This window comes from Opisthocomus hoazin, chromosome Z (assembly GCF_030867145.1).
Source record: "Opisthocomus hoazin isolate bOpiHoa1 chromosome Z, bOpiHoa1.hap1, whole genome shotgun sequence".
Taxonomy (NCBI): Eukaryota; Metazoa; Chordata; class Aves; order Opisthocomiformes; family Opisthocomidae; genus Opisthocomus; species Opisthocomus hoazin.
Window position 1 is genome coordinate 17,172,785 of NC_134454.1, and position 27,189 is coordinate 17,199,973.

Consider the following 27,189-nt stretch of genomic DNA (forward strand, 5'->3'; position numbering starts at 1 on the left):
TCAAAGGTGGTGGCACACTGACTGTCATGGTACATTTTGACTACAGAGGGGTTGGACTCACACTAGGGGAATTCCCTGTTGGCAGTATTTAGCAGTATTTTGTCTGTATAAATGAACATAAGGGTCTGATGACAGCATATATCTGAGGATTATGGCTCCAAATTTCATGGTAGTGTGTGCCCTCTTGCACAGGCAATACTCAGTTGGCACAAACAAAACAGGTCAGCATGCATTTCATGTTCATACATATCTGTTGAACGTAGATCCATGGGGCAAAGTTGTACTTCAGGAGACACCTTGGATAAATCATCAAAAAAAGTGAGTGATTAGAACACACTCCCACCCCTTCCCCACGACAAGTGCCTGTCAAAGTCAGCCAAATGTGACTGAACAATACAATCTGTGCAGAAAAGAGACCTGTGCTGGTTATCCATAAATTCATACTGGCAATCCTGAGCAAGCACTGCTTTTCTCATGTAGGTTTGCCTTGCTAAATGTGGGAAGATGTAACTAAGGCAGGTAGGTGTACACTGTAACAAATGGTATTAGGAGCCATAAATATTTTAGTTTTCATTTTCTTTACTGCCACAGAAGTGGTTTATGGATGACACGATGAGTTTGTTTCTCAGATAATTGTCTTCAGTTCAGCAGACTTTCACTATTTGCATTTAAGCGACTGTTTGGAGTCCCCAAAGTTTGCAGAAAGTGCTTCATTTCCCTGCTTTGGATATGCCTCAGTGAAACAGAGGGATGATGCCAGCAGATTAATAAACAAACTAAGTAGCAGTGACCAAGGAAGCTATGGTTTCAGTATGAATAGAAATATATTCGAGCCTTGTAAGACCTTACTCATGCGAGTTAGGCCTGTTGATTTCAGTGAAACTATTCAGAGGAACACCTACTCACATATTGAACATCAGTATGACGACAGACTATGTCATGCTATATTCACAGCACTATGAAAGAAAGAAATGCTGAAATTCAGCTGGTCTATGTATCTTTAATTAAGACCCTTGGCACAGAGGATACTCTTCATTAACAAGCCAGTGTGCTCCTCTTTTATTCTGTGGACCATAAAAACATTCAAAACGGATGATGAACAAACAAGGAGAACCTTGATGCATGTTTAACATCAAATCTGGCATTCAGAATTTGTTTTTGCAAAATAGATAAGACTCTTGTCAATGTAATTCTTTTTAATCAACATCAGTGTAAAATTTTGTCTCATATGACAGAAAACATCCTCTATATGAATTTTAGATCATGTGTGAATTTTAGCTCATAAAGTGAATTAAATCCTGCTTTTAAGGACAGAATATGTCTGATAAATGGATGCTATTGTAAAGTGAGTTGCTTTATGACATGCATAGCCTGACCTATATCCACCAGATTCGTGACATCTTTGTGAGCCTCCTAATTTCTTGATCTCCATCAGACCACAGAAAAATGTGTAGAGAACAACGAGAGCAGATTAGATGAGTTTCTCTTTAATGTTAAGCATGGAAACTTGCTTGGTGACCTCTCATCCTTGTGCTTTCAAAACCATCTCATTATAAAACCCACTGTAAAGTTTAAAAAAAACCCAAATTGACAGCTCCTGCTCAGGAGTGGTGCAGAGCTGGGATAGCAGGCGCCCTGCTGCTCAGGACCGAGAGGTGTTGGCAGCGCCGTGTGGGAAAGCCGGCATGGCATTAGCCCACGCGATATGATACCTGGCTCCTTTTCAGTCAGCGCTGTTCATCTCTCACTTTCATGAATGCCATAATCACACTGGTTGCTACTTAAAAGTCAGCATTTGCCAAGAGCTGTCACCGAGCTGTGTCTCAAGCACCAGAGCTTTGCAGGAAAAAACTGTGGTAGCTGTGTGGTACCTGTTGAATAATGCTGGCTTTTAAATGGCTCCCAGAGTAAAGAAGCCCTCAAAACCTGTTCTAACTATACCAGTGGGAAGCAACCATTTGTTTGTTCACACGCCTTTCCATTCAGCCTTCCTCTGGTGCGTGAAATGTCTGTAACTTGAGAGAATTATAAGAGCTTCTTTGGACGTGCATCTTGTGAAAGGTCCTTCATCCTGAGTAAAGCATCATTATTCAGGGGATATTCCCTATTTCTTCTCCGATAACTCATTCCAGTGTATTTTAAATTAATTTGTTTAAATTTACATTTTTTTATAACCGCTATTCAGAGGACAGGACAAGAAGAAGCCATAGAGATTTAATAAAGTAGAGGCTTAGAGCCTTAAACACATTAGATATCAAAGTAATTTATTTTTTTATTGAGGTGCGTCAAAATGATTCCAGAAGTTGACAAATGGGTTACTGGTGGTTTATAGATGATATGAGCATTGAATGAGCTTCTATTTGCTCCCACACAGTGCCAAGACTCTCTACCCTCCTTCCCAGCAGAGGCTGTTTTAATTTGCATTACACCACACAGTCATGCCAAGTTATTTTGCATCATTTCGTACAATGAACCTGTGTATTAAAAGGGAAAAAAAAAAAAAAATAACAACGAATGAAAGAAAAAGACTCAACAATGCAAATCTACTTTTCTCTGCTGCGGTGAATATAAAGCCAAGTTCTTTTGACAGGAAAATCCCCACGTAACAGGCCAATACGCCGCACTCGGTAGCGGCGGGCGCAGGAGCAGAAGCTGGCTGAAGCATGTGGGAAGGGGAAGAGACACAGCGAGACCCCTGCTTGCTCCTTCTGGCCCTTTGCCCGCCATCACACGGATGCTGTCACAGCACTTGGACCACCGCACCTGGGGGGGTGGAAAGCAGAAAGGAGGAGGGAACAAGATGGGTGAGCTAAAAATGCACAATTTATCCAGGAAAGAGCTATTGTTACTCCCAGAAACAGTCTTTCTCTCTGTTGTTGCCTCTCCGTCAATGTGCAGTTAATCAATTTGTGAAAGTACTTAAGCAAATAATGAAATCCCATGATATTTGAAACACGTGTCTTGAAATTAAGCATGTGTTTAAGTGTTTTCTGAAACTGGAATAATAATAATGAAGCACGGGGAATGCCAGCATGGTTCATAAGGGAGTCTTCCTACTCTAACGTGGTGGAAGGCTATCATCACCACGGACCGGCCACCAATCTCCAAAGTTACCTTTCCTTTAAATTGGCCTTGGAAGAAGCACTTAACACTGAGAGTTAAAAAGGCAGTGGCAAACACGGAAGCTGATTCCAGAGATCCTGATACACGAACATGATAACACTTGAGTAAAAATGTTGATTATTTCAATGAAATTACTCCCCTGAATAACATCTCATATCGTGGCAGTGTTTGAGAAATCCTATCATGTTTAGAATAATGGTCTAATCCTGCATAATGCTCGCAATCCTTCAGACTCACTGAAATTTGTGCAATCATGCAACTTGTAGTGGATCAGAGTTTTTGTGAGCCAGATAAATGACAGAGAAGCAGAGCAGTACGTGTGCCAGTCTGTACATAACAGGCAGACAATTTAATCTCATCCATTTTCCAAAACCAGACGGTATTATTGCAATGCAGCCTGATGTTGCACTATAATAAAGCATCATCCTTAGAATGGGTACATGTTTCTGTTTTATCCTTTTGTTTGTACACAGATTAAAGTGTGATCCCCATTGACTGTAACCTATAATTGAATCAAGGATTCTGCCGCTGTCACGGAGAGCAGGAGTGGCGCTTGATTGTTTTATGAACTCAAGCAGCACAACCTGAAGATTTAACTTCATCTTTGATCTTCAGGCTGCCACCATGAATTTTCTGTTCATAACACAGAGAAAGAAAAATAATACTGATAATTAGGAATGGGAGAGTTGAAGAGGAAAAGAGGTTAGCCAGGGATCAAAGACACTTGTGCTCTTTTGGTGTGAAACTTTGATGACAAGCAGTCAGCTAAAACTGTGGAAAACTGTAACTGGTTGTATTTTTTCACATCTATTTCAAAAAATCTGTTAATGTTTTTGAAGGGCAGATCATTGGATCCAAGTAGGTGAACTAAACTGCTTTGTTAGTTCTTTAAGCTTCTGAAGTCTCAACACAGTTTTGAATGAGAATAAGTTATTTTTTTCCTGCGCTTTACATGCAAGTCACAGTTTTCTTACTGGGTTCCAAAGTACCCATGGTCTCAAAGCGCTACTGCACAGCTGCTGCTACATATGTTGCTGCTGAAAGTTAAAACTTGCTGAAATAATCATTCCCAGTGTTTGAAGAGGATGTGTTTTAGGCACTGCTTGATGCATCTTGTTTCTTCAGGGAGTGAAGTCACAGCACAAAACAACATCGACATCAATAATGCGGGTTGGTGTGGGTTTTTGTCACCCCCCCTCCCATCCCCACCTCAGTCTCTGGCAATGTGAAGGACTACAAAAAAATGCTTGTGTCATAAACCTTTATTTTAGGGTGACTGGATTGATGTTCATGTATAATTGCCCATGCTGGATATGAGAGCTGTAAATTTTTAATTTGTAGATGAAAAAAGAACAATACAGTGAGCACGGTGTAAACTATCGAAAAAGAAAACAAAGGAAGGTGCACTTTTACACTGTTCCGCTGTCATAGGATACAAGATGCATAAAATATAAGCTAGCAGGCTCAATCATACGTATAGGCAAGACCAAATAAGCCATATAGTAACCCTGGGAGACAGATGTCCTTCCCAATTCTTTCACTCCATCAAGATAAATAGCTGCAATTTGGTTACCTGACTGATGCAAATTAATTGAACTCCACTGAAATCTGCGGCAGTGTTGGGATATTTTTTTCTCCGTGAAAATGGTTCTCAGCAGAGCTTGGCCCACTACAAACCATGCAATGAAAGAGCAGTTCAATATGTTTTAAATTTGTTTCTATGTTCCTTTTTCTCCCTTGAACTTTATTACTGGCAGCTATGACAGACAGTGAGAAATGTTCAGAGGTAGAAAAGGAGTAATGAAAATATTCTTGTTCCAAACAGACAAAAGAGCAAAACCAGACATCAGAAACTGGAGGAGGAGGTGGGTGGGAATTTTGGTTCTGACAGATCTGAGGCCTTAATTTGTCACCAAGGTAAAAGCAGAATGAAAATGTTGAAGGTGGTGTGTCCAGACCTCACCAGAAGTGGGAAACATTTGGCTCTTTTTGCAGAGCAAAGAGTTCTGATATGATCTCTACCCATAGCATTCAGAAACTAACTTTAGCCATTGAGGCTGGAAAATTCCCAGCAATGCCTGGTAGATCTAAACCTGTGGGATTTTCACAGCCACTTGTCTCTTCAAATTAAACCTGAAAGGTGCAATCCACACCTGTGCAAAGCCCGTGAAAGGCCTGTGAAGCAAGCAAGGGCTGAAAGCAGAGTTGTGCATGGGGTTTATGTGGTGCCAAGGCTGTGTGATGCTCCACTGCACAGGGATGAATTTAATCTGAGGAGAAATGGGCTACATGCTGGATAGCCAGTCTAGTCATAACATGCTATTGAGGAGGACAATAACAAGGACACAGCATCTGGTGGAAGGAGGGACACAATTACTCCTCTTTCCTTCTCTTTCAAAGACAGCAGCTCTAATTCTCTTCTCACTCCCCTTTTTTTTTTTTTCTGATGCTGTAACTTCACAGTTTCCTGTGAGGCAAAGCCAAGGTGTGCCAACACAAAGAACTCAGATTTCATTCAGCCCAGTGCGAACTCTTGATATTCTTTGAATATCTAATTGCAGCTTAGGGGTGGTGACATCAAACCTTAGTAGAGAGCCACCATCTGAAGACTGTGCCTCTTTAGACTACCAAAATCTGTGCAGCAGAAAGGCTTTTCCATGCAGGCTCACGCAGAACACAGAAATCCTGCTCTGTGCACAGGAACCAGAGCTGGGAAAATAAGCTAACAAATGTTCCTCATGAATATTCATACACATTTTCAAAGGAAGGAATTGATCCATGTCGACATCTCATTTACGTTTGCATTCTGCCAAAGTGTAATAGTGAATAACCCAGTATGTACACAATTTAAAGCAAATTTTAAGTTAAAACAATGGCAGCTATTTAAAACTTCATTCTTTATTTGAAACTAAGTGCATATCACCCTACCTGTCGTTTGCTCTGTTTAAACGTAAAAGAGCATGGAGTGAAGACTCTACCCAGGGTATCTTACTGGGGCTTCTTACACATGTAAAACAGTCTGCAGATCTTGTGGGAACATTGCTTCCTCTACCAGTCACCTAGAAAGAGCAAGACTTTTGGCTTATTTGAAGACATATTTCTCCTTTTATCTGTAACTGGAGGTGTAATACACACCAGATGTCAGAGAGTTTTAGAGTTTGCTGAACCTCAGAAATGGTCCAATTTAATTCTAGGTTACAGATCAGCATAAATTATTCTATTTTATGCATGTTAATAAATATATCTCTGCTGAAGACTGAAAGTGTATCGTTTCATGTGGAGTTGGCTTGTTCTTCTTCATACAAGCTTCTCTTGAAGATTTCCAGCATTTGAAAGGACCCTGGCCTGTGCAAGGAACCAAAATTTGTCATTGTATAAAAGGTCATTGAGCTCAGTGGAAGCATCTAACACGACATAATCTTTTAGTCCTTTCCTCCCCAAACAGCTCCTAGTGTTCTGAGAAGTTTTAGGAAAGCAATAAACGCAACTGCATTCAGATGGGTAAAATCAACCCCTACCACAGCAGTCTGGCAAAGAATATTGTCTTGAAAATTGTTATCTAAAAGTCGAAGACAGTGTCCACAAAGATTTATCTGTAACAAGCCTTACTTTAAATCCAGACTCCCAGGACTATATAACGTGTCTCCTATTTAAAGACACTTCTCTTTTGTGGCCTGCAGCTGGAGTAGATACTGTAGTTCACACTTGCTGTCGGTCAAAGAAATGCTTTCAATTTTTTCTAACAAGCTGTAAGCATCAGCAAGTTTTAAAAAAAGGAGACTGAGAGAGAAGTTATCTCAACAAGCAAACTCCAATATATTCCAAGGTTACTGCTGTATAATTAATGGCATACCAAATGGAGCTGAAAGTGTAGAGTCTGCAAATGGCTAATAATAAGGATTAGATACGCACTCTTTTTCATTCATGTTCTTACTGTTTCTTGTGAAACTAATTGAAATCAGGAGGGTTCTTCCACATGACATTTTCAAATTCAGCTCTCATCAGTGGCAAGCAGTGCATCTGTCCTATGGAAAAACCTCTTATCATGTATTTCTAGGAAAAAAAAAAAGAAAAAAGAAATCTTGCTTTTCTTCTTTTGGATCAAAACTGCAGTAGGATTTTTCACATTAGAAAACTGGGAAAAGTGTTTTCAGATGGGAGGACTGGCGCTGTGGCTGTATGCTTTTTTATCTCTAGGATTACATTCAGTAAGGTTTTATTAATGGGAACAGCCACTTCTTGCAAAAACGTGTTAAAGATATCAAACTTGCTTCAAAAGTCTGTAAAAAAATGGAACACAGACCAATGCTGGAAAACACTTCTAAATGAATCATTCTGGCATCAGATTACTCTGTGATAACAAAATCCACTTTAGCAACTAGGTCAGAGTACAGCTGCTAAAGGTAAACATTCTGGTGCAATGGAGGTTATGGTTTTAAACACTATAAAAACGATTTTGGATTAATCACCTTCCTGCCTGCAGTAAAGGTTATTTATAGAGCGTGCTTAAAAATAGAAGCAACTTGGATAATATCTCTAATGTCCTACTAACCTTATACAGTAAATAGCAAAGCATTATCTCTGTCTGCATTTCTGAATCCAGTCTTTAATTATACCTTTCCCATGTTTACATGAACTTTGGTTTGCTTTCAAAAGCCTCATGGAACAATTCCTGCAGCTGACCTGTGTGTAGTAGTGAATTTCTCCATAAAGTGAGTATTGATGAGCTGAAAAGTTCAGTGAACAGGAAAATTCTGCTGCTTTTATTGCCAGTGTGACAGGTTACTTTATTACCATGCCTTTCACAGCAATTTAACAGTTACCCTGGTAACGGATTCAGTGAGGTAATGGGATCAGAGGCATTAGAGGAGAGGAAAGGCTAGCGACGAGAGAAAACCATCTGCTGGCTTATGTTCTTGGGGCTGTTTGCTCACTGCGAGCTCCTGACAATCATTGTACTTGGATGTAAATGAGGCAGGTTAAACCACAGGCCTGCCCTATTTAGCCGTACTCTGGTGATTTGTCTTTCTAATTCTATTGAAATAATAATCAGGATTTGTTTCTGATTAATTAACTAACCTTTTGGTAAAAAGATTAGATAATGAAATTGCTGCCTATTCAGAGATAATGAGATTTTTATTACTCTGTCAAAGGGAAAAAAAAAAAAGTACATTTATGTGTCACCAGCCACCACGTCAAGGGAGGAAAATACAGATTTAAATCTTTATGTCAGACATTTATTTCCTCCACAGATTAAGTGTATATTGAATTCCATGGGTGCACATCACCTTGTTTAAAGCATTTCAGAAGAGCTTTTAAAACACCAAATAAAGTAATAAGCACATTTAAACCATGAGGTATTTGGCATTAATTTGTTTCAAATAAGTCTCCTAATGGAAGAGAAACACTTGACAATTCAGAAATCCACCTGTACTGTGTGGGCGTATATATGAAAGTGCAAGAGTGTGAAGAAAGCAGTAAAATTTCAGTGTGAGCGCTTTAGACTGACATATGTAAATAGGCTGCTATTATATCTCGCAGTACAGACATGTCTGATACAGTAATTACAGTAAAAAATTATTTACATGGAGGAGCTTTGCCTCACTGTGTGAAATACCACACAGGACACTGGAAGCCAATGTAATTAAATAACAAGTGATAACAAACCATGACATTTAGAGTCTCCTCACAAAAGGGTGCAGGAGAAGATGCAGCTGCAGCTCTTGGTGAGTGACCCAGACCTGCAGAAGTCTGCTTGCCAGACCCTGGGCGGCTGGGATGCAGCCCGGCCAGTGCCTGCCCACCAGCACCTTACTTCCTCCCCACAGCTATCCACACCAACAGGGCAGGAGACCAAAAACACATAAAAACTTGCTCCTGCAATCACAAAGCCAGTACATCTATGAAACCAGTTCACTGTGCATCAGCGATGCAGCTGTGGAGCCGTCAGCCATGCCTTGCATGATGGTGTAAATGCAAACTCTTGGTGATAGAACTGTAGTAAGTGGACAGAATTTGCTGTGCCAGGTAGCATTCTGCGGCTTATCCATTGCAAGAAGAGCTGTGTGCTTTGCTGACTGTCAAGTCACTAATCGTGATCTGTTAATTAATAGATCTCTACATAAAATTGCGATGAGAGCGTTTTCTGTCACGCACACAAAGCAAGAGAAAATATAGGACACAGCAGAGTATTTTGTTGCAATGGAGTTAATGAATGCACTCTCAGATATGAGGTGACACTTACATTGGTGGCGTTCGGTGTGCTTCATTACTTTTACTTTTACACTTTAACACGAAAGGCTCTCATATACTGAAAGTCCCTACTTCTCCCCAGCGGTGTATATAGCTGAAAGCCAGTCAGAAGCGTGACCCAGTTAACAAAAAAGTCTTTGGTAAAGAAATCTGTGTTCCTCCCCTGTTCCCACACCTCATCGTTTCCCTTTGGTGATTACCCAGTATGGCCAGCATTCCTCCCTTCCCACTCCAGCTTTCCAGTGTTATAGTCCTGACAAAGGATGTAGACAAGAGAGCTTTCTTCTGCCAACAGAAAATTATTTCCCTCCCCCTGCCCTCCAAAAATTCTTACTGCAGACTTCTGACCCTTGATAATCAAAATCCCTTGAAAGGCAAGCAAGGCTTTTTGGCTTAGTACCCATTGTAAAGAATTTGTTATCCCTCTCTCTTTCCCCTTCCCCCCATGTGAAATTTAAGTTTAATATTAGTAACTATTCTTAAAATTAGCAAAATGTTATCAGAGGATCTCAGCTAAGGAGAATAACTATAGGTTTCCTTTTTCCAGACAATGACATCTGCAGCTCTACATTTTCATGAAATGACTGTACTTCACAAAAACATTACTTCATTTTCATGGTATTTCTTTTGTGCCTAGGAGCAACCCTGTAATTGTTCACTTCAATTACAACATTACTATTTTAAACTGAAACCCATTTTATCTGCATGCCAGCTTTTTATTTGTTTTACCAACTATATCTATTTCCATTACTGCAAGGCTGATGGTTTGTCTCAAGAGGAAATCAAATCCATTAATTCAGAAATTTCAAGCACGGCTGCCTCTGCCATAAGCAGCATTTCTTATGCTAATAGCAAATGTGCTGAGACTGAAAAGAACTGACACAGCTCTGTTTTTTATCATAACTTAAGCATTTATGTAAAAAGGCAAATTTAATAGTACTAGGAAACTGTAAGTGTTATTATGTATAATTCACTTTTACTGAGATCTGCATAGGACCTGGTTTGTGCAACTGTGGTTTAAATCATGCTGTTTGTGGTTAACTTGCTTGACATTTGGGGTCTGATTTTGATCTTGGTTACCTCAATGTAAATCTGCCATTGTTTGTCTGATAACAATAAAATTATTTCAGATTTACCCCAGGCAACTGGAGATGAGGACATGTTCATTTTGCTTAATGTGAAATACCACCTCACAATCGTAACATGCCAAACTAGCTTTTTACTCGGTGTGTGTGTGTACAGAAAATGTATCATAGAAGTTGGACATCTTTTTTCTCCAGCCACAAAAATAGCTATTTCAAAGATAATTTAGGTATTTCCAGGAAGCTGCACCCTCTCAGCGCACACAAATTAAACGCACCACCCCTTCCCACTGCCTCCTCATTTAAAACACTTAGTCCTGTTGTATCACATGTGCTGTGTTCAATTAGATAGCTTAACAAGATAAACTCTGACTTTGACCCAGAAAAAACAAACCAGATTGCTGCTGAGTTCCACGTAAGCTTTTGCAGGCTTTGTGACCTGTTTATGTCAATGAAAAATGTGAGAGAGCCTTACTGTGGGGGCCAAATTAGTTTCTGAGTGTTTGGATTTTTTTTAATATATGTGTGCACAGACAGGATGTACAAAAAACAGTGTACTGTTCTTGCCCTTCAGTTTTGCAGCAAAACCCTTTAGTGCTGTAAATCAGATCTCATTGGGAGATCTTATACACTGGCCACTGATAAGCTGTTGAGAAGTAGACAGGGCTTTTAGGAATTGCTGAACCATGAAGCTGACCTGCTTAGGGTTTTGTTGTAGGCTATTAAATCCAGGATTGGTGTTTTAAGATGATTCTGCTTTCTTCTTCCCATGGCCTGGTTAAGCAACTCTATCCCCATCTCATTATTTAGCTGATTAAAATAAAACCTAGAATGAGAAGCCTGCTGTTTGAAAATCCTACCTTTGCCCATCAAATTAATGAGGGTGACTTCTGCTGACGTAGTTTATGGCCTTAGCAATTTGACACTAATTTTGCATCTAAGAAAAGATTTACTAACTCGGCTTTGGTGGCTGTCGAGTGATATTCTTTTCTCCAAAAACAAACTCTACATCTTTTCTAAACATGCATTATTTTGTTGCTTTGTTGTAAATGGATCCTGGTCGGGTAATCCTACTTCTTCTCACTAGTATATTGACAATCATGCATCAAAATACCCATTGAAAAGAGTAAATTTCAGCTGGAGTGTTCTTTTTTTTCAGAATTTTCAAGTGTTGTAAATATGTTTTGCACTGTACATGTTACTGCTGCCTAGTTAGAAACATGCTGGTTCTTTGCACTTCCCTTTCGTACTGAGAGAGAAATTAAATGTGCTGGTTTATTTTTCCTGTGTTTGACAAGTGTTAACAAGTGCAGCATCTGAGAAAACCCAAACGAAATAAGGCTCTGTAGCTGTTGCTGCTAAGTAGAGTAAAAACCACCTGGTCACTAAGTTCACTGGAGCTTCATTTCTTTGTGTGACTGAGAGAAAGAAAACAAGTGAGAAAGGGACTCACATACACATGAAAGTAAATCCTGTTGAATCGCACTAGAGAAATAATATCAGAACAAGTATATGTTACATACATATGCAGGTAGACAGACACATGCCCTAGATTCCCCTTGGTGTGAACATAAAGGCACTCAAATTCCAGGAGGGGAGGAAAAGTACTTGTAATTAGAGGTCACTCTGTGCTGCCAAATGCACCTCCACAGCCGATTTTTTGAAGTTAGATATATTTGTGTCACAGGCATATGTTTATCCCCGTGTTATTTAGAGCTCTGATATCAGTTTGACTCCCACTGGGGCTATTTTCATATGATCACTCTGTTTATATTGGGACTCTTACCATGGCTTAGAGTACTTGAGCTTTTAGTGCAATGGTCTTATTTAATGAAGCTGTCTGGTTTTAGTTTTCCCGTAGTCAGAAAGGAAAGGTGTGAGAAGTAAATGAATCAAAAAACAATAGGGCCCATCACATTAGAATGAAAAAAGAATTAATTTGGATATTATATGCACAAGCAGTTATGTTTTCCAGGAAGCAAAGCAAATTACTGTGCAACCTTTCCCCTTCTCAGCTAAGCTATTGTTCCTTTTTTAATTGCTTATTTATATTTTTAACACAGACAAAGGATAAAATTGAAAATTCAGCTCTAGTATCCTGGCCGCATCAGAGATTTAGCAGTGGTTCTTTTCATAATTTCAACAGCTGCGCATGGAACAAGCTGTATTTCCCACATTCTAGGTCAGCAAAATTTGTTTTCCTCCATGTATTTTACAGGCTCAGATTTCACTACAAGCCTTACGTGTGCATTCAGGCTTGCAATGATGAGCAGTCTTCTAGGGCAGTTAGATCACAAGCTTAGAGGTTTGCTGTTTGTTTTTTTTTAAACAGTATTCACACAACTGCTGCTCAGTTTGCTGCTGTGTCGTATCTGTGAAATAGCAAAATAATAACACTAATAGAAAAGAACATTATTTACTGCTGTGGGACTGCTTCCACTCCGCCTGGAAAAAAGGAACACAGTAGTTTATTAGTGAGAAATCATGTGAGGCTGCTGTAGGGAAATCTAGATTATTTCCATGGTAATTACTGACTTCTAGTGCCATAGCTGTAAATAATTATACTAATACTATGTAAAACACTTGCACTGTAAATAATTGTGTTAAAATTACGTAAAACACCTGCTTCAGAATAGCAACAGTTTCTTAAAATTATTCTTTGAAGTTTAGAAACGGTATTCCTCCATTAATCATCTGTCTTCTAACAAATAATTGTTATTTCAGCAATGATCTATGTAATCAGAAATGAAGTTTTACATGCATTTTTTATAATTTAAATCAGAAAAAAGGGTAATGAGACTTACTGACACTTTTTCAGGCATATTCTACAAAAGAGAGAGCTGGTTTGTGACTCAAGGATTCCCCCAAAGTGTTTCAGACTCTGGGTGTGATTCAGCTCATAATTTCAGTCATTAAAAGAAGGATATACTGTACTGGTCATCCAGTTACCAGGAAAAGAGACAGGTGTTTTCAAGCGCAGGTCTATTCCCTGTGGTTTTGCTCCTTGCTTGTGGATGGATCCAGGTTAACTAGCCTGCACAAGACAGATAAATTCTGTTTGGGACTGAATCCCACTTTCTGTGTTACCTAGGGTGGGTGAAAGGTTGTGCAATCCGAACAGCTTTTGAATGGCTAAGTGCAATCATTAGCTTAGGATGAACTGAACTAACGCCTCCGTAGTAACTTTACCCTAATATAAACTATTTCCTCTTACCCTGACCTTCAGAACCCATAAAATATTTTTTCTAGTCTAGCTACAATTTCTGACAAGTAGTGCATGAGGATATCAGTTTGCTCAGTTGGTCAGCAATGGCCAGTCAACCGTGAAGCTATTTACATGATATCTGAGGGGTCTGTTCTCAGATCAGTGTACAGGCAGGATTCCCATTAACAGAAATAAAAGTTATGGACAGTCATGAAAGTAAAGAAACTCGCTAATTAAAAATAATGAAACATCAGGCTGTTGTAGTTCTGAAAGGCTTTAGTGCCCATATTTACTTTGATATCAAATGAACACAGCAACTAAAAATGAAACATTAAGCTCATAAAATGGGGCAAAAATAATTTACAGTTTGACGTACTATGTAACCCTACATACAGCCTCTTCATGAAGACATGTGCAGACGTATTATTCTGCTGCAATGTGGATTTGAATATGTTTTCTACATTTAACATGAAAGCACATGAATGAAGAAAACCTAGGGAATTGATGTCAGTGCACTAGGAGTTCCTGACGACTGTCATCCTGATACTGCTTGAAATCATGCTGGATAATGCCTTTCATAAACCCACAGAGCGTCACTTTAAGTTAGCTCTTTTATTTGTTTCTATCCTGGCTACTTGTCTGGGAGTTCTCCTCTGAAGCCCCCTTCCTGCAGGGCTGCCGTCATAAGATTTCCTAACCTACTCATGGCCAATTTATGGCTATCTATTGCTATTATAGCTTAAAGAGTTCTTTTTGCTCACTGGTGTTTGACATATATTGTATTTAGTGTATTTACAGAATACAGCCTTCGTTTCTTAGGCAGAGGAAGAAAGTTTCTTTTTAGCATTCTCGTGTTAGACAGACTGTCTATTTTTATTGTCCACAAAGAACACGTTATTTTCAAGGCCATACTAGAAGAATGAATTAATTTTTTCTAAATTTATGTTCTTGGAATACGGGTTCAGAATTCTTTCCCAGATAAGATCTCACCACTGTTTTGCAGATTAATAAGAATTATTAAAAATGTAGGAATATGTTTTAACATATGCTAGGTTTTAATTCGCTTTCTTTCATAGGCAGTAATATGACTTTTACTCGTTTACTGTTTAAATAAATGCTAACGTCTTTCTGTTTCTTCATATGCTTAAAACCGATGAGCTCACAGATTGTCGCAGAAATTGTTGTTACCTCCAAGTGCATGACCTTGACTTTTGTATTCTTTTTCTTCAGATAAGCAGTCCTTAGTGTAAGCCAATTTGTTAACAAACCTACTGTGCAATGATAAACGTATCCTAATTTGATCCTCTTTGAGGCATATGTACCAGTTTGGAATATATTGCTTAGAATATCACAAAATCACAGAATCACACAGAATCACAGAATCACAGAATCACAGAATGTTCAGGGTTGGAAAGGACCTCTGTGAGTCATCTAGTCCAACCCTTCTACCGAAGCAGGGTCGCCTACAGTAGGCTGCAGAGGACCGCGTCCAGGCGGATCTTGAATATCTCCAGAGAAGGAGACTCCACAACCTCCCTGGGCAGCCTGTTCCAGTGCTCCGTCACCCTCAGAGGGAAGAAGTTCTTCCTCATGTTTAGATGGAACTTTCTGTGCTTCAGGTTGTGCCTATTGCCCCTTGTCCTATCTCTGGGCACCACTGAAGAGTCTGGCCCCATCCTCTTGACACCCACTTTTAAGATATTTGTAAGCATTTATTAGGTCCCCTCGCAGCCTTCTCTTCTTCAGGCTGAACAAGCCCAGCTCCCTCAGCCTCTCCTCATAGGAGAGATGCTCCAGTCCTCTCATCATCCTCGTAGCCCTCCGCTGGACTCTCTCCACTAGTTCCTCACCTTTCTTGAAGTGGGGAGCCCAGAACTAGACACAGTACTCCAGATGGGGCCTCACTAGGGCAGAGTAGAGGGGAAGGAGAACCTCCCTCGACCTGCTGGCCACACTCCTGTTGATGCACCCCAGGATGCCATTGGCTTTCTTGGCAGCCAGGGCACACTGCTGGCTCATGGTCAACCTGTCATCCACCAGGACATCCAGGTCCCTCACCGCAGAGCTGCTCTCCAGCAGGTCAGCCCCAAGCCTGTACTAATGCATGGGGTTGTTCCTCCCCAGGTGCAGGACCCTGCACTTACCCTTGTTGAACCTCATCAGGTTCCTCTCTGCCCAACTTTCCAGCCTGTCCAGGTCACGCTGAATGGCAGCACAGCCTTCCGGTGTATCCTACCACACCTCCCAGTTTGGTGTCATCAACAAACTTGCTTAGGGTACACTCTAACTCTTCATCCAGGTCATTGATGAAGAAGTTAAACAAGACTGGGCCCAGTACTGACCCCTGAGGGACACCACTATTTACCGGCCTCCAACTAGACTCAGTGCCGCTAATAACAACCCTCTGAGTTCTGCCATTCAGCCAGTTCTCAATCCACCTCACAGACCAGTCATCCAGCCCACACTTCCTGAGCTTCCCTAGGAGGATGTTATGGGAGACTGTGTCAAAAGCCTTGCTGAAGTCTAGGTAGACAACATCCATGGCTCTCCCCTCATGTACCCAGCCAATCTTGCCATCGTAGATATTATATCAGTATTACTAACAGAACTGTTACATTAAACCAGTCCAAAGACTAATCCTTTAGAACAGCCCAGGTTAACTTCTTTTGGGCTAACAGCTGTTTTCAAGCAACCTGTGGATGTTTCCCATTATTTAGTATCTCAGTGTTCTTACAGTTCTTGCCTCTCTAATCAGAGAGATAAATTTCCACATGAGGGCATGTTGCACTTCTTTGGACTTTACTGAATTTTCTTACAAACTCTTAAGAAATTCCACTGCATTTGAAACTATTAGATGGAATCACAGAATCATAGAATCATAGAATGGTTTGGGTTGGAAGTGACCTTAAAGATGATCTGTTTTCAACCCCCCTGCCATGAGCAGGGACATCTTCCACTAGACCAGGTTGCTCAGACACTGCCAGGAAGGGGGCAGCCACAGCTTCTCTGGGAAACCTGTGCCAGTGTTACATCACCCTCATGGTGAAGAATTTCTTCCTAATATCTAATCTAAAGCTGCCCTCTTTTAGTTTAAAGCCATTCCCCCTTGTCCCATTACTACACGCCCTTGTGAAAGTCCCTCTCCATCCCTCCTGTAGGCTCCTTTCAGGTACTGGAAGGCTGCTCTATTGTCACCCTGGAACTTTCACTTCTTGAGGCTGAACAGCCCCAACTCTCATAGCCTGTCCTCATAGGAGAGGTACTCCAGCCTCTGATCATCTTTGTGACCCTCCTCTGGACCCACTCCAACACATCCATGTCCTTCTCATGTTGGGGGCTCCAAAGCTGCATGCAGGACTCCAGGTGGGGTCTCACAAGAGTGGAGTAAAGGGGCACAATCCCCTCCCTCGACCTGCTGGCCATGCTTCTCTTGATGCAGCCCAGTATGCGGTTGGCTTTCTGGGCTGCAAGCGCACATTGCTGGTTCATGTTGAGCCTCTCATCCGCCAGTACCTCCAAGTCATTCTCCTCAGGGCTGCTCTCCAGCCACTCTCCACCCAGCCTGTACTTTTGTGCTTAGGATTACCCCAACCCATGTGCAGGACCTTGCACTTGGCCTTGTTGAACTTCAAGCGGCTCACGCAGGTCCACCTCTCCAGCCTGTGAAGGTCCCTCTGAATGGCATCACTTTCCTCCAGTGTGTCAACCACACTACAAAGCTTGGTGTCGTTGGCAGACTTGCTGAGGGTGCACTCAATCGCACTGTCCATGTCGACGACAAAGATATTGAACAGCACCGGCCTCAGTACCGACCCCTGAGGCACACCACTCATCACTGGTCTCCACCTGGACATCGAGCCGTTGACTGTAACTCTTTGTGTGCGTCCAACAAGCCAGTTCCTTGTCCAAAGAGTGGTCCATCTGTCAGATCCATGTCCTTCCAATTTAGAGACAAGGACATCATGCGGGACAGTGTCGAATGCCAGGCAGACGATGTCAGTTGCCTGCCCTTTGTCCATCAATGCGGTAACCCCATCATAGAAGGATACCAGTTTGGTCAGGCACGATTTGCCTTTGGTGAAGCCATGTTGGCTGTCCCCAGTTACCTCCTTGTTATCCATGTGTCTTAGCATGGTTTCAAGGAGGATCTGCTTCATCGTCTTGCCAGGCACAAAGGTGAGACTGACTGGCCTGTAGCTCCCTGGGTCTTCCTTTCTTCCCCTTTTAAAAATCGGGGTGATGTTGCCCCTTCTCCAGTCGGTGGGAACCTCCCCAGATGGCCACGACCTCTCAGCTGTGATAGAGAGTTGTTTGGCAACTTCGTCTGCCAGTTCCTTCAGGACCCACGGATGCATCTCATCAGGCCCCATGGACTTGTGCACCTTCAGATTCCTTAGGCAGTCTCGAACCTGGTCTTTTCCTACAGTGGGCGATTCTTCATTCTCCCAATCCTCGCCTTTGCCTTCTGCAACTTGGGTGCTGTGGCTAGAGCACTTGCTGTTGAAGACTGAGGCAAAAAAGTCATTAAGCACCTCAGCTTTCTCCACATCCAGGGTAACCAGGTCTCCAGCTTCCTTCCGGAGAGGGCTCACATTTTCCCTAGTCTGCCTGCTATCACTGACATACCTACAGAAGGTTTTGTTGTTCCCTTTGACATCCCTGGCCAGATTTAATTCTGTCAGGGCTTAAGTTTTCCTAACTTGGTCCCTGGCTTGGTCCCTCTACTTACCATGGGTCAGTAATATTTTTGGGGTAGGGGGGGCTTCTAAGTTAGCACAGGGCTTGTTTTCCACCTCTGTTCATGTATTTTATTCCTGTGGGTCTGCTTTCACTTAATTAAGGGCACTTTCAGCTGGAAGTAAAGAATACTACGTTAAGTGACTTGTGTTTAGGAAACGTTGGAAAGAAGACCCTAAATGCTGACTTCAGAAGAAGCTGAGTGATAAACAAAGAATACGGACTTCAGGGACCAGCTGGATACAAAAGATAAGATTTTTTTTTCAGACTTCCACCACAGATGGGTTAGCACTGGGAGAACTGCATAATCTGAGTGTTACTAGTCTTCATGGTAGTTTTCTAAAGAAAATACATTTATTGTAGCAGTGTTTTGACAGTAAGATTAGAACTGCTGATCAAAACATTTGCCTTTTTTATCTGTTCTACATTCAATCGTTAACACACATGAATAGATATGTCCATCACTAATAACATTTCTATATCTACAATGGACAATGCTTCCTAAATGTATTGGTCTTCTTTCTCTACCGTTCAAAGTAAAGACCTTAAACAAGTAGATTTAACAAAAAGCAGCAAAAAAGTCTTTGCTTTTCACAGAAACCATTTGTTAAATAATTCAATAATTAAATACCTTGAGCCATCGGTAGTGTTTGCTTGACTGCTCTGAAATGAAGAAAATTTTCATAGCCAAATCTAGAAGCTATGCCCATCTAGGGAACCTTAACATGTTCTTAGAACATGCCCAAATTCCTCACCATTGCAAAGAGAGCGTTTAGAGTACAACAGATGACCAGAAAGAGGAGGACATATTCAAGCATCCAAAGGGAAGAAATAAATAATTCACAAAAGTTTTCTGTTTTCTCTGTTTTGGTGTTATCAGATGTCTTCTGTATTTCATTAGAGGGTAAATCTATATTTACTCATATCGATTTTTTATTAATTTAGAAAATTTATCAGTTGTGTTCCATTAGCTATGTCATAGTCAATGAAAGCAGTGGTGGGTAAAACCCCAATAAGTACAATTGCTGAGTACCGGGTACTTTTGCAGCTTGTTAAAGAGTCTGAACTTTTTGAGAGGTCAGCTTTCTCTCTGTTTTCTTCCTTACTCCACAGCAGCAAGACCTACAACATCAGTGCCAGCCATTATCTCTAGACCTTTAAACTTTACAAGCTAATGTATTGCTGAGATTTCACCAGCCCTGATCTTGCTAATTGCTCTGAGCAAACACTGCTTACTCCATGCTGTTCATGATACTTTTAATGCTATGCAAGATTAACACTTCTTAGCCGTTGCAAGGTTTGTTTTTGTTCCTCTCTACTTTTCTGAAGTGTGACGTGGTTGAAGGGAAAGCCATGATAAAGACTTTTTGCAGCTGTGCTCTTCTGTAGTCAGACCTTGTGGAAAAGCATCTCTTTTTTTCCTTCTTGATCAGTATATACTATAGTTATCTCATGGGAAAGACTTTAGAATTTATATCTAAGACAACCAAGTGGTATATTTGCATTTAGAGCCTTCATTCCAACAGAGATCTCCATTCTGTAAATGCAGAAAGAAATATGCAATAAACCAAAAACTTGACTCCCTTAAAATGGACTGAAGGAGGTAGCTCTTAGTCTTGCACGCTTTCTAGCAAGTTATGCTTTACGCTTCTTACAATGCATTGATGTGAGCCCCAGCCCACCAAAGTTAGTGGAGCATCGTAGCAATGACTGTCCTTTCTTAAAGCCCTGCACAATGTTAAGTCGGTCAAAAACTACTTTATTGTGACACAGCTATACGTGCACATCCAGGTGCTCATCATCAATGAAAGTACAGGGATAAGCATGGTTTTATGCCTGTTTTTGTAATGACAGTATCGCTAGTGCTCACAGGAACTATCTATCTATGCAGGTCTGTCACCCCAGTCTCAACAATGGTCACTGTGCGTGCGTGTTAAATGAATAATTCCATCTACATGGCCCTTCAGTCCTGTCCTGTTCCCGATTTTTTATGTGTACATCACTTCTGTAACCTTTTTTCTTCTTTTTTTTTCCTCAATTTTCTTGACAGAGATTTAATATGACTAAACCATTCAGCTCACAAACTTTCAACTTGAAATATGTTTTACCTTTTTGTCCAATCTCTGATCAGGCAAGTGCTGTCTGGATGTTGTCTACTTCATTCCCTGTAGGTTTTGTAATGTAATATCTTCTGAAAAAAAATAGAAAAAAAAAAGAACAGACAGAGAATCCACCATTTGCACTTTGCAACATTCCCCTGTCTGGGTCCTCCACTTTGGACTTCATGAGTGACAGGGAGCAGTAACAATTCTTTCGCTTATATGAGCAATCCAGTTATGGGCACGTAATGTGCAGTCTTCAGTTTTTTTAAGAATTCCTGGTCCACAACTACAGAAAGCACAGCAGAGAGCATTTTGGCGCTCTCTGAGAAATACAGGATCTAGGCATTTTTGACTCACTGTGTTAGAGACCGGCCACATTAGGTGTCTGTACTCTCGCTCCAGATGTGAGGGAGTGAACAAGCATAACCTTTCATTAGCACAGTACAGCAACGAGTGAGCCATTCCCAGTCTTACTCACTCATGCAAGATAGCTTAGTGCAAGGTTGGAAGAAAGCACTGAAATATTTTCCCCAAATACATTTGCTGTTGCAGAGTTTGTAAACAAGTGAAAATGACACTATATACAGTGAAATGTTAGGAACGTGTCTCACTGTTTTAAGATTGACCTACAAGATACATATGATCCTTTAGCAGCTTTAAAATACTATGGTCTCATTTAGATTGATGGAAGAGAGTTATATATAATTTATTTATATGTTTGTACAGAAGATGAAAGAAAAAAAAATCCATTTCTGATGAATTTCTGGGTACTTGTATTTCTGAAACATTGTATTTTGTGACTCTGGTTGGAAAGACCAGCCAAACATGTTATCTTGATTTCCTGAATGCTGCATCTTACACGTGAATTAGGATTCTTTTCTAGTGTGATATTTTCTTCTTACAGATGTATATTGGAAATAAAATAGAGAATAAAGATGTACAAGCACACATTTAAAACATTTTTGTTGATAGTAGATCTTTCATTTGAAAGATCTATAGGATCATATTTTATCTCTATAAATCCTTTGTGCTAGACTAAAATTTGAGACGTTTTTACCTTGGTTAGAGATAACACATTATAAGGCACTAGTCAGGAATATACATAAGTACTCTTTTCATGTACTCTCTACTTTCACTCTCTACTGATTCACCAGTGGGAATCAGTCTGGCACATACAGCTTCTAATAATTATGTTATGTTGCAACTGTGCACTGAGTTTCATAACCTTTTATTGACATTGGCTCATTTTCACATCTATTTATGATGTAAGGAGCAGGTCAAAAAGTAGCACATCACAGATGTCTGAAAGTGGTTGTTCTACACAGAAATTTTGTACTTGCTAAATGCATAATCAGTGCAGTAGAGTTAGCTATTCCTGGTTTTTACGCATGTGAACCTCACTAAAAGCTGAATCTTGAAAAAGTCTGGGTTTTGTTATTGTGAAAACAGGGCAGATATTTTTTGCCAGATCCCATCCTATTTCTGGTGATTCACTCTGGATAAAAGAATCTTTTATAATTCTGGATGCTTCTCACTAGATGATGTGCACTTTCAAATGGTGAATGATGGATCTTATAGTGAAAATCAACAAAGAAAATGGGAATAAATGGTTTGCAACATCTAACATGCAGGCCCACCTTACACTGTTTCATGAAAAAGCATTGGGGAAGTGGAGAAATTGCTGTAAAACATTTCAAGTATTAGTGAAAATTGAAAGTATTTGTAAAAAGTACATTATTGTCATTACAAGAAATTTAATGTATTTGTGAAAGCTAGAAGTAGGCAATGGCAGAACAACACCTGTATTATAACCAAAGGGGTGAAGATGGTACATGGAAAGGAACAGAGAGTAATCTTTCTAACGCATAAGTTTTTATTTGGTACTGTGTAAATTCTCAAACAGATTTCTCTAGAAAAACATGATTAGGGTCTTGAGGCAAAAAAAAAATAATAAAATACAGTGTAGTTTTATCAAAGGTAGATTGTGCAAGACTGATTTTTTTTTTTATTATATCTGATTTTTTTGACAAGGTTAATGTGGTGGACCTTGTCTGTCTTAAGTGTTTCCTACAGTGTCCTACAGTAAACCATCATGTAAGATGGAGATGATGGCCATTAATATGGGAAGAATGAGAGGGGAAGAAACTAAAACGGAAGATGCAACAGAATATAATTCAGGGAGAATTATCAGCCTGGTGGTTTTCTTTACAGTATTCAGAATATTCTGCTTTGTATGGTGATTTCAGACTAAATAGTAGACAGATGTAAGTGAAATATATGGATGATAAACACTGACTCCCACATTCCTGTCAACAAAACAGAGGAACATAGCATCTATAAAAGGGATAGGACTGGGAGGTGGAGGGGATGGCAGGGAATAAAAAGCCTTATTTGCATGATGACCTTCCTCTCCAAAGATAGTGGTCCTGTGCAGATGATGTTTATTGACCCTCAGATCTGCCTGGTAGTCATTCATATTCACTTGCAGCACCTCCCAATGCATTTGTGCCCTGGTTCGAAACCCAGAAACAGGATTTCAGTTCAAAGGATCTCTGACTACTCGCACTAGTATGAATTGTACTCACAGCAGAAAAATCCCTAAATTTAGATCCGTTCAGGCTTTGCTCCTTCGTCAGATATGGAATCACAGAATCATAAAATCAAAGAATGGTAAGGGTTGGAAGGGACCTTAAAGATCATCTGGTTCCAGCCCCCATGCCACGAGCCGGGACATCTTCCACTAGACCAGGTTGCTCAGAGCTCCGTCCAACCTGGCCTTGAACACTGCCAGGGAGAGGCCATTCACAGCTTCTCTGGGCAACCTGTTCCAGTGTTTCACCACCCTCATGGTGAAGAATTTCTTCCTAATAACTAGTCTAAATCTGCTCTCTTTTAGTTTAAAGCCATTCCCCCTTGTCCCATTACTACACACCCTTGTAAGTAATCCCTCTCCATCCCTCCTCTAGGCTCCTTTCAGGTACTGGAAGGCTGCTTTAAAGTCACCCTGGAGCCTTCTCTTTTTGAGGCTGAACAGCCCCAACTCTCTTAGCCTGTCCTCGCAGGAGAGGTACTCCAGCGCTCTGATCATCTTCGTGGCCCTTCTCTGCACCTGCTCCAACACATCCATGTCCTTCTTATGTTGGGGCACCAGAGCTGGACACAGTCCCCCAGCTGGGTCTCACGAGTGCAGAGTAAAGGGGCAGAAGTAATATTTTACACCTGCTTCTCATGCCCAGATTTACAGGAGAAGTGGATGTGCCTGCACTCGTGTCCCCACTGCAGGGCAGACCTGGCACTGGGTCTTGTCTCCCTTACTCAGGCAGCTAGGAAGAAGAACTTGTACCAGGCTCTCTGCTCTGCCTCTCAGGCAGAAATCCTCAACAAATGTTCAACTTCAGAAGAAAAAAATCTGGCTGGAAATCTCCGAGTGAAAAGTGTAAGTGTATGGTAACTAAGTGCTACTATTACTGAGAAAAATACCATCACACAAGAAGTACAGGATGACCTTGTAGACAAGGAATAGAAACGGGAATGAAATTTCAGAGCACAAAATGCAAAATCATGCACTCGATCACTAATAACAAGACTTTTCGATATTACAGAGGTGCTCATCAATTGTAGTGATGATGAAGTATATGCATACTGGTCATGGGATGACTAAGAGTTGCTGTATTGATGCAAGTCTGAAAAAAATTAATGCAGCAGTTAAGGTGTTTTAAGCAGACACAGCTACATACCAGTACAAGTCTACGAAGCAAAATCTCACTGTGCTGTTGTGTACGTTTCTGGTCACTTCTATTCAAAAGACTTAAAACAGGAGAAGTACAAAGTTCTAAAATATTAGGAAAATTTTGAGTCTATTGAGGATGAGGGATTAAAGACAAGTTGTCATGCATAACCTAGAAAATCAGAGACTGGAGGTGGGGAACAGTATATGTTCATTCTGTGTATTTTTGGGAGGTCCAACTTTTTAAATGAAAAGATAGCACAAGTGCAAGGTAGACAGCTATGAATTTGCCATAACTATGTTTAAACTAGAAATGAAAATATTTCTAATCATCAGATAGTTACTTTCCTTTCAGATAGGAAAGTAGGACTATAATAATTTCAAGACAGACTTTGAAAGTTGCATGGCAATGAATGTATGTCACAGTAACAGTGATCTTTTAAGTTGTCTTGTGCTACATGGAAAAAATCAGATCCTTTAACCTAAGTGCTTAAAACCATTTTAGATGCTATACATTATTGACAGAATCTGCATGAGACTCACATATTTAACAGAGGAGATCTTCACACATTCCATGTGGCAACTGGAAGCCCTCATGGTATTAGAGGGCAGCAAAATCACTCTGAGGACATTTTAGCACTTATTTTCCACTAGATGGACAGATTTGCTGGCATCTCTAGAGCATTTTGAAAAGAATCTTAGAGTCATAGAATTATTAGGGTTGGAAAAGACCTCTAAGATCATCAAGTCAAACAGTCAACCCAATACCACCACGCCTACTAAACCATGTCCTGAAGGGCCATGTCTGCATCTTTTTTAAACACCTCCAGGGATGGGGACTCCACCACTTCCCTGGTAACCCTGTTCCAATGCTTGAACACTCTTTCAGTAAAGAAATTTTTCTAAATATCCAATCAGAATCTCCCCTGATGCAACTTGAGGCCATTTCTCTCTTCCTATCACTAGTTACTTGGGAGAAGAGACCAACACCCGCCTCTCTACAACCTCCTTTCAGGTAGTTGTAGAGAGCGATAAAGTCTTGATCACAGATGATTGCCTTTGAGAGGTATTTACTCTATAGATTTTTCTGTTGCCCATGGCAGCAAAAAAAGAATTCTGTTCTTCTCATTTCTTTTTTTCTCTTTCTCTTCCTCTCTGTCCTACCCCATATCTCCTGATACAGAGTTTTATTTCCAGGAGGATATGTTTTTCCTCTTTTGCACCAGAAATTTATCTTGGACAGAGACGGTGTATTGGTATTCCTAAGAGGGTCAAAACTCCCTCAGGGTTTGAGCAAGATTTCAAGACAAGGAGGGATCTTTTCTCAAAAAGAATTGGTTGGGTGCTTTGGGATTTCTCTGGCTTGCTTTGAAGCACAATGCTTCACCTACTTACTGCCTCACATTCAAATTTATCTAGTGGTCTCTTGGTTATTTTGGGGACCTTGGAAAATGGTATTATCTTTCTCATTTTCGTCACCTGTGACATATTGGTCATTCTTGGTGCTGATCTCTTGTAGATTTGTTGCTGTTGTTGTTGTTAATGATGACCTAAATATCATGTTACGAAAAGCCTTTGCTTGTGGGGAGCAAGAAAGATGCACATTCCTAGGGCGTTTCAGGAAGCTGCCTGCAGACCACTGGACTCAATGCCTAAGTAGCCTGTACTAGTCTGTGATTTGAGCTGCCTGAAACAGTTAATGAAGCACACTTCCAGCACTATATTTCCATACCCAGCAGTTAGTTGCACCGTAACACTGTGCAGTCAATACAAAATCTGACAAAATAACTTGACAAAAGGCAGTAGATTAACATACAAGGAAATACAGTTCTCCACACATGAAATATGGACTGAGTGTATTTAAGACTTGTGTTCTTTGTGATCAAAATCCATATTCGTCATGACTTTAATATTAGTAGTATTCATGGTCACTTTGGTATATTTGTTACCTCTACTGTTGAGGTGTTTTTTTAATGATGTGGAAAACAATCGCACAGCATTCAAACCACTCTCTAGTCATGTATGCACCTTAGTGATGAGTACAGTTTGACATTTGCAGAATCCACCTGTCCATCTTCCTGGATGACGCTCTCAGCATTGACATAAAGGTATTCTTTTCTCTTCTTTGACCTTGTATCTGTGTCTTAGGATCACATAGACTGCTGTCCGCTGTCAGTGTCAGTCTCTTGGTTTCACATAATGTTTCATTCATTGGATCCAGTCTGAAATCAACAGGCTAGAGAAATTCATCAAAAGGATGTAACTCACATAATGCATTCAAAACCTGAGCCCAGAAAGATTTAAGCCTGGGAAATTTGTGGAGGAAAAAGATACTAGGCTGTATTGCCCAGAAACTGAAACTTCTGAGACCTTGATTTAACAGAATGTCTTCTGTCCCCTTATATTATTAATGCCAAGTTTTCCACACCAGGAGCTGTTAAGTGCAAATTCAAAGGATGTGTCTTTGCATGTTGCTCTTTCCTGTCCCTCTGCTCCTGCCTTAATCCCTATGGTTTTGCAACAGATTGGGTTGTCTCTCACATTCAAGGCAGCCATTTCCCACCTAACTGTTCCATGACACAAGCACTTTTAGTGGGAGTTATGCAAATAGACTGATCACATCCAAGATGCAGTAGTCTAAACCACAGCAATATATGTCTTATTGATATAGAGCTTAATTTGAATGACATGAATGCAGTTTCTGAATCAAAACTACAAATTACAGCATCTTTAGTGCAAAGTATATCAACACATTTCCTCATGATTGCACACAGGTTATGTGAGCTCTAAGTTTATTTTCCATCATGTTATATTTTGGATTTACTTCCATACTAATAAAAATTTGAATATATCAATATGGCCACCTCCAAGTTGAGTTTAAACTGGATTCTGTTTGTATTTTCCGACAGAGTTTATACTCTCACTCTAGCATTGAAAGAACTAACATGGGATGATTTGTAA